Raw genomic sequence first — 9,251 nt, forward strand, 5'->3', positions numbered from 1 at the left:
TTTTTTTTCAACGTTTATTTATTTTTGGGACAGAGAGAGACAGAGCATGAACGGGGGAGGGTCAGAGAGAGAGGGAGACACAGAATCAGAAACAGGCTCCAGGCTCTGAGCCATCAGCCCAGAGCCCGACGCGGGGCTCGAACTCACGGACCGTGAGATCGTGACCTGGCTGAAGTCGGACGCTTAACCGACTGCGCCACCCAGGCGCCCTACTTTTTTTTTTTTTTTTTTTTTTGAGAAAGAGAGAACAGGCATGAGTAGGGGAGGGGCAGAAAGAGAGGGGAACAGAGGATCTGAAGCAGGCTCTGCGCTGACAGCAGCGAGCCCAATGCGGGATTTGAACTCATGAACCGGCTCCATGCTGCCAGCACAGAGGCTGATCCAGGGCTCGAACCCAGGAACTGCTAGAACATGACCTGAGCATAAATCAAGAGTCAGATGCTTGACTGTGTGAGCCACCCAGGCACCCCTCTATGGTATATACTTTTAAAAACATCTTTCTTGAGATATAATTCACATAGCACAATTCACCCATTCAAAGTATACAGGGGCTCCTGGATGGCTCAGTCAGTCTCTAGTTTTTGGTATTATGAATAATGCCACTATGAGTTTTCCATGTAAGTTTTTGCATGGACATAGGTCTTCATTTCTCTTGGGTAATGCTTAGGAGTGGAATTGCTAGATACATGGCAGTTCCGTGTTTAACTGCCAGATGTTTTTTCAAAGCAGATGCACTATTTTACATTCCCACCAGCAATGAATGCAGGTTCCAATTTCTCCACATCTTTTTTTTTTTTAACTTTTAATGTTATTTATTTATTTTGACAGGGAGAGAGCGTAAGCAGGGCAGGGGCAGAGAGAGAGGGAGCGAGAATCCCAAGCAGGCTCTGTGCTGTCAGTGCAGAGCCTCAGGTGGGGCTCGATCCCATTAACTGTGAGATCATGACCTGAGCCAAAATCAAGAATCCGACACTTAAGCGACTGAGCCATCCAGGTGCCCCTCTCCACATCTTTGACAACACTTCTTATTTTTCTGTTTGCTTATAACCATCGTGGTAGCTGTGAAATGGCATCTCACCTGCATTTGTCTTTTTACCTTTCTAATGATTTTATTAAGAAGGTTTTTTTGAAGGCAGAGAAAGGTTGTGAGACAGTATTTTATCACCTTTAAAGTCTATCTTAATATTTAGATATGATTATTTTTTGCCTGATCCTTCCTACCTCTCTTTGTAATAGTACCTATGTTTTTCTTTGGGGAACCATCCTTTATCCACTCCCAGTCTACATAATTTGAATAGAGCTGACCTCTTCTCCCTACTTCCTGAATGGGCACATGAATCAGGCTGGCTAATTAGATCAGGGTCTGTTAGATCAGGGTCCAGTCAGGAAAGAGGAAGCACACCAATTATGTGAATAGAGAAAATTAAATCTAAACAGGTATGAATAGGGGCACCTGGGTGGCTCAGTCGGTTGAGCGTCTGACTTCAGCTCAGGTCATGATCTCTCAGTCTGTGAGTTCGACCCTGCGTCCGGCTCGGTGCTGACAGCTCAGAGCCTGGAGCCTGCTTCGGATTCTGTGTCTCCCTCTCTCTCTGCCCCTCCCCTGCTCATGCTCTGTCTGTCAAAAATAAATAAACATGAAAAAAAAACTGGGAAAAGTTTTGTAAAAAATAAAATAAAATAAAATAAAATAATATACAGGTATGAATAGGTATCAAGTAGTTAACCAGGTAACTAAATAGCTAAAAAGAGAACTCTAAGGATTCTGGGGGTAGCAAATGCATGAAGCAGCTTCTGTTTTTAGGGCAAGGGGAGAAAGGGAAGAGGTTAGACTTATTCAAACTTAGAAGCTTGGAGAAGGAGTCCTGTGAAGCTGAAACCTCTGAGGAGGTAGGCTTTAATCTATTGGCACTGACGTCTCTCAGCCCATAGGAGGGGCCCCACAGGGCTGCTTCCCAGACAGACCTCAGAGGAACGGGCTCCAGCCAGCTAGTGCTGATGTCTGGATCTCTGGCTGAGGGAGAGGGGTGGAGGTAATACAGCTCTTTCTGTAAGCGTTGCACATTGGATTTAGGGATCATTGGTAAGAAAGAAACAGCTGCTGCTAAAGCAGTGACACTTGTAAGAACCTCAAGGAATCTACGGTAAACTCACAGGAAGAAGCATGTTCTTTTTTCCTCCACATTCCTTTCAGGTCCTGCCTGTGGCACCCCGCATTGGCAGAATCTAAGAGAAAGTAGGTGCCCCCAGAGAACTGTGGTTTGCAGAGCGCTGGCTCCATCATCACCACGGAGAGCGTAGAAAAGTGGGCTTGGAGCTGGATGATAAACCCCTTTGGCTATTCAGCATCCATATGCCCCCTTCTGTATACATTTCAACTTTCATGTAACAAACAATCCCTGTTTCACCTAATGTGATGCAATGATCCTTCATATAAATGAAGATGTTTGCACCTTCTTTACAAAATGAGAAGATACAAAGTCCTAATGGTCACTGTAGCTATCTCTGAGCTATACTGCTCACCCCTCCATTTCTGTCTCTGTCCCACCTGAAATCCTGTTACCTAAAGGTTAAACAGTAAAGTTAACATCAAATAAACAAACAAAGGGGTATCTGGGTGGCACAGTTGGTTAAACATCTGACTCTTGATCTCGGCTCAGGTCATGATCTCACAGTTCATGAGTTCAAGCCCCGCACTGGGCTCTGTGCTGATGTTGCAGACCCTGCTTGGGATTCTGTCTCTCTTTCTTTCTGACCCTCCCCCGCTTGTGCTCTCTCTCTCGCTCTCTCAAAATAAATAAAATAAACTTTAAAAAAAATTTAAAAGAGAAACAAAAACACTCATATAAACTAGGGAAAGGAAGAGAGAAAAAAGTGTGCATGTGTAAGTATATGATACTATCATATATAATGTATATGCATACATAATGTATAAGCACCTCTATTTATATTACTTATATTACATTAATATATTACTAATATACTTACATGTAATACACATAGATATAGATATGTACGCATATAACAAGCAAGGGAGAAAATAATCATTGCCATTAGAGACATAATTTATGTAACTGGTCACAAGGCCATAGTTGATATTTTAAACTTCCTTCTTCCACTTGTATTAGTTATCTTTTGCTGCATAACAAATTACTCCAAAACTTAGTGACTTACAACAACAAACGTTTATCTCACATAGGTTCTGTGGGCCAGGAATTCAGGAGTGGCTTAACTGAGTGGTTCTGCCCTCTGTGAAATCACAGTCAAGGTGTTAGCTAGACTGCTGTCATCAGAAGGCTTGAGGAGGGCTAGAGGACCTACTTCTAAGATGGCTCGCTCACACTGCTAATAAAATGATGCTGGCTGATTGCAAGAGACATCCTCTCCTCTCCACATGGAATTCTTGGTAGGGCTACTCAAAAAGCCTCGCAGCATGGGAACTGGCTTCCCCCCAGAGCAAATAATCCAAGAAAACAATATGGAAGCCATCATGTTTTTATGACCTAGCTTCAGAAGTCACACACCATCACTTCCATAATAGTAATATCCTATGTTTACACAGGTCAGCTCTGTCCAGTGTGGAAGAGGACATACAGCTTATGAATTCCAGGAAGTGAACATCTTTGGGCACTATCTTAGAGGCTGGCTACTGCAACCACCTGTTCCATATTTCTTTTGACCTCAGTCAGAATCTCAATTTGTTCCTTCATTGGTGAGGTAACAAAACCTTCATTCTTGAAGGTCTGTGAATACACAGATCTGCCTCCCTTTGCTTGTAGTAGTTTCTATTAACATTGACTACTGGACATAGAAACACTAAGAGGCATCTTAGGGACTTTCCTAGATCGCAGAAATAGTCCTTCCCACTCTCATTCTATAACAGCAATCCGGTTTGTTCTTGGAAACTAGGATCAATCATTCCATCAGTAGAGTAACTCTTTTCATTGCCTGTTGGTTCAGAAACATAAGAAAGAAATCCCCAGTTGACCTGGTGTCAGTATTATCTTCCAAAGCAATGGAATTATTGTTGTGTCCTTGGTAGAGGTATTCCTCCTTTGGACACAGGATCTCCTAGCCAGCAGAGCTCAAAGTTGTGGGGAGAAGGAAGCAAAAATTCTCTGAGTTGTTTATTAGACAGTGGGAGGAGCTACTTCTACTGTTCCTTAATTCTTGTACCCATGTATTCTAGTTATGGGAGAGGCAACCATACATTGGTCTCTGATTCAAAGCTTATATTACATCTTATAAGAGAATATCTATTCTTTACAAGTGTTGTCTCCAAATTGGCACTGTAAATAATTATGTTTAATTTTTTTAACATTTTTATTTATTTTTGAGAGACAGAGAGAGACAGATTGTGAGTAAAAGAGGGGCAGAGAGAGAGGGAGACACAGAATCCAAAGCAGGCTCCAGGCTTTGAGCTGTCAGCACAAAGCCCGACGCAAGGCTCAAACTCACCAACTATGTGATCATGACCTGAGCTGAAGTTGGGTGCTTAACTGACTGAGCCACCCAAGTGCCCCTAAATAATTATGTTTATATAACAAGATCATTTAATACCACAAATTCCTTGACCAGAAGCAATGTCAGTGGAATACCAAGATGGCAACTAAAGCATTTTGTTAGGCGATGCTGGCAGAAGCATCATGGGAAAGAGAAGGAAATCCATATACAGAATAGGCTTGGCTTCACTAAGGATGCATTTCTATTCCTGTCATGATGGAAAGGACACAGTGTAATCAACCTACCACCAAGTAGCTCATTGGTTCCTTCCCTGTACTCCCCCAGGGATGGGGCCATACTAAGGACTCAGTATTGGTCTCTGGCATGTTAGGTACTCAACAGTAATGGTAGCTAGGTCAGCTATGTTGTTGAAGCCCATGTATAGTGTCCATTGCTGCCACCATAACTACTTTGTTCATGAGTCCAATGAATAAGCACTCAATTGGCAGGGGAAGAGGCTGACATTTATAGAAAGTGCACCTTTGTCCACCTGATTACTGAGAGCATCCTATACAGTAAATACCTATTGATGGACACTCAATTGACACACAAATATCTTTATACTCTGTATCATTCTGAAAAGTCTATTCACAGACCTCTTCCCCAGACATCTTTCCCACAAATCTTCCAATCTGATTCTTGCCAAACCATTAACTAGCTAAGCCATTAGTACCTACCTATAAATCAGTGCAGTTCTATGGTTCTGACCATTTCGGAATCCAAAGTGGACAACTAGATGTATTGTTCAAAGTTCTGCCAAAAGGGGAATTTCCCTTCATTGCCATCTTTCTGGGCCGTCAGTGAATGGGGCTTTAATGTTGCACTTACGCACTTTTGGTTTGGGGCAGCATATAGTGTGAAAACATCTATAAACCAGGCTCAGGTTTTTTTCCTTTTCAGTCAACTGATCATAACAAAATTCCTTGAGGTCATGAGTTGGGGGAAAGGATGCAATACAGCACAGTTTGGTTTCAGAGGAGTGTGAGAGACTCAGTCATGCACCTTACTTGTACATGATGGACCTGCTTAAGTCTGATCTCTTATGCACCATTTCCACTTCACGGACATGCCCAACCTCATGGTTTAATGGGCAGATGACATCCAGTTAATTACAGGAAGCTCAGGTTGCCTGGTCATTTGATGTCCTATGGCTAGTTCTGTATCAGGACCCAGAAATAGGCTTATGGCTCTCTGTCAAAGGATAATCATTATCTGCAAAAGAGGATATGCATTTTCTTCAAAACCTTAGAAGTATGTGCCATGATTCTTCTATGGTACTTGCCAGAGACTCCACATGGCTACAGACACAAGTATCATTGGATCTGGTGGCCCAACCAGAAAAACAGCTTGCAGTGCAGCCTAGATTTGCTACAGAGCTTTATTTTGCTCTAGTTTCCATTCAAACTCTCAGTGCTATGGGTTACTTAGTAATTGGGTCAAAATAACATATTAAAATGTGGCATGCTTTGCCTCCAATACTCAAAATAGCCTACCAAGCTTTTGTGCCCTGCACCGTCCCCACCATGTACTGTTTTGTTTGTTTGTTTGTTGAGTGATACATGGTTGTGGTGTGGCAATGTGTCGCTAAGAGGTTATTTTGACATGCTAAAGATCACTGGACTCTCAGAAACTTTACTGAGGTGGCAGACCCCTGAATTTTCATAGGGTCTATCTTCCCACCCCCTGGTTCATAAAGCTTCACAAAGATATTTGTAGTACTTGCTACATCCTGTTCATCAAATTCAATTTGCATAATTCCATCAATGTCATGGGTCAGTGTGATATTTTATGCAATGTCAAGATGATCAAGATCTCTGCAGACTATATTATGGCTAAGAGCAGGTAAGCTGACGTAGCATGAAGCAAGATGGTGAAGTCGTGCTGTGGACTGACTCTGTCAGGGAAAAACAAACTGCTTTTGGTGGTCCCAGCAAATCACTAAAAATGGTGGTGGGGGGGTGCATTTTCCATATTACGTTTAAGGAGCTGTGTGGATTTGTTCCAGCAAAGGAAATACATCTGGAAGGGCTGCTTCAAATGAGTCACCTTCTGATCAACATTAAAATAATGTAGTCATGCTTTAAAGTCCATCTGCCTTCTGCACAGACCAAATAGATGAGTTAAATTGAGATGTAATAGGAACCAACACTTCTGCATCAATCAAATGTTTAATGATGATTGTAGTCTCTGTAATCCAACACGTCCTATACTTTTGGTTTACCATCCTGGTAAAGAGGAGGAATTCCAATAGCTTCCCCTTGACTCTTCATAACCTAATGAACCTTAGTCCATAAGTAGGGAGCTAATATTGTTGCCTAATATGTTTTTTTTTTTTTTCAACGTTTATTCATTTTTGGGACAGAGAGAGACAGAGCATGAACGGGGGAGGGGCAGAGAGAGAGGGAGACACAGAATCGGAAACAGGCTCCAGGCTCTGAGCCATCAGCCCAGAGCCTGACGCGGGGCTCGAACTCACGGACCGCGAGATCGCGACCTGGCTGAAGTCGGACGCTTAACCGACTGCGCCACCCAGGCGCCCCAACCTAGTATGTTTTTAACAATAATACATTCTGGAACTGGGGGGAAAACATGGGGAGGGCTCATGGGCCCACTGAGCCCACTGTGATTCAAACTGAGCCTATAACTCAACTTATCACCTGACCACCATAAATCTCCACTTTGAATGTCAGACCAGCAACATATGGGTCCCTAGCAGTTAGCATCAGTTGAGGACCAGTATCTAATAATCCCCCAAAAGTCTGGGTGTTTCTATTTCCCAATTCACATTCACTCTAGAAAATGGCCACAGGGAAACTTACAGCAATGCTTCGGGGACCTTCCCCAAGAGAACCCCGCCTCCCCTTAAATTGAAGGGCTCTGGGCCTCTGAACTGGTTTAGGTCTGGAAACTGGATGAGAGGCTATGGCTATCCTTTCTGATGGACTTGACTTCATTTTCACATATTTGACAAATATGTATTAACACAGCCTACTCTTAGTATACTCTTTTTTCCCCCATACATTGTCATAAATATTATAAAGGAAAACCAATGATCTAGTAAGTTCTCACAAAAAATGCAATCGTAAAAAAGTACTTCACGGCTCTCTGCTCCTCCCCATTCGACAGACAGCTGCATCTTCTGGTGCAGTGCCAGCCGCGTCCCCAAGACATGATGGTGAAGGTTGGAGTCAACGGATTTGGCCGTATTGGGGCGCCTGGTCACCAGGGCTGCTTTTAACTCTGGCAAAGTGGGCATTGTCACCATCAATGACCCCTTCATTGACCTCAACTACATGGTCTACATGTTCCAGTATGATTCCACCCAAAGCAAATTCCACGGCACAGTCAAGGCTGAGAATGGGAAACGTGTCATCCATGGAAAGCCCATCACCATCTTCCAGGAGCGAGATCCCGCCAACATCAAATGGGGTGATGCTGGTGCTGAGTATGTTGTGGAGTCCACTGGGGTCTTCGCCTCCATGGAGAAGGCTGGGGCTCACTTGAGGGGTGGGGCCAAGAGGGTCATCATCTCTGCCCCTTCTGCTGATGCCCCCATGTTTGTGATGGGCGTGAACCATGAGCAGTATGACAACTCCCTCAAGATTGTCAGCAATGCCTCCTGTGCCACCACCTGCCTGGCCCCTCTGGCCAAGGTCATCCATGAACACTTTGGCATCGCAGAGGGACTCATGACCACAGTCCAGGTCATCACCGCCACCCAGAAGACATGGATGGCCCCTCTGGGAAGCTGTGGCGTGATGGCCGAGGGGCTGCCCAGAACATCATTCCTGTTTCTACTGGTGCTGCCAAGGCTGTGGGCAAGGTCATCCCTGAGCTGAATGGGAAGCTCACTGGCATGGCCTTCTGTGTCCCCACCCCCAATGTGTCCATCGTGGATCTGACCTGCTTCCTGGAGAAAGCTGCCAAATACGAAGACATCAAGAAGGTGGTGAAGCAGGCATCAGAGGGCCCCCTCAAGGGCATCCTGGGCTATGCTGAGGACCAGGTCATCTCCTGCGACTTTAACAGTGACACCCACTCTTCCACCTTCGACGCTGGGGCTGACATTGTGCTCAGTGACCACTTTGTCAAGCTCATTTCCTGGTATGACAATGAATTTGGCTACAGCAACCAGGTGGTGGATCTTATGGTCCACATGGCCTCCAAGGAGTAAAAGCCGCCTGGATCACCAGCCCCAGCAAGAGGAAGAAGAAGAGAGAGGCCCTCAGCTGCTGGGGATTCCTTGCCCCAGTTCAGTACCCAACACACTTGAGAATCTCCTGACCTCCAGTTTCCATCCCAGACCCCCTGAAGAAGGGGAGGGGCTTGAGGAGCCCTACCTTATCATGTACCATCAATAAAGTATACTGTATCCAAAAAAAAAAAAAAAGTACTTCACATCTTCTTACTCAACACGTCTCTGGAGGCAAGGGAAACAAAAGCAAAAATTAACTACTGGGACCTCATCAAAATAAAAATCTTCTGTACAGCGAAGGAAACAATCAGCAAAACTAAAAGGCAACTGACGAATGGGAGAAAATATTTGCAAATGACATATCAGATAAAGGGTTAGTATCCAAAATCTATAAAGAACTTATCAAAGTCAACACCCAAAAAACAAATAATCCAGTGAAGAAATGGGCAAAAGACATGAATAGACACTTCTCCAAAGAAGACATCCAGATGGCCAACTGACACATGATAAAATACCCAACATCACTCATCATCAGGGAAATACAGATCAAAAC

The 9,251-nt window shown here is 44.0% G+C and overlaps 1 pseudogene; it reads left to right on the top strand.

The window, feature by feature from the left end:
• The first annotated feature begins 7,620 nt into the window (after positions 1-7,620).
• On the top strand, positions 7,621-8,893 carry LOC115506392 (annotated as a pseudogene).
• The last annotated feature ends 358 nt before the right edge of the window (positions 8,894-9,251 follow it).

Source organism: Lynx canadensis, chromosome F2 (assembly GCF_007474595.2).
Source record: "Lynx canadensis isolate LIC74 chromosome F2, mLynCan4.pri.v2, whole genome shotgun sequence".
Lineage (NCBI taxonomy): Eukaryota > Metazoa > Chordata > Mammalia > Carnivora > Felidae > Lynx > Lynx canadensis.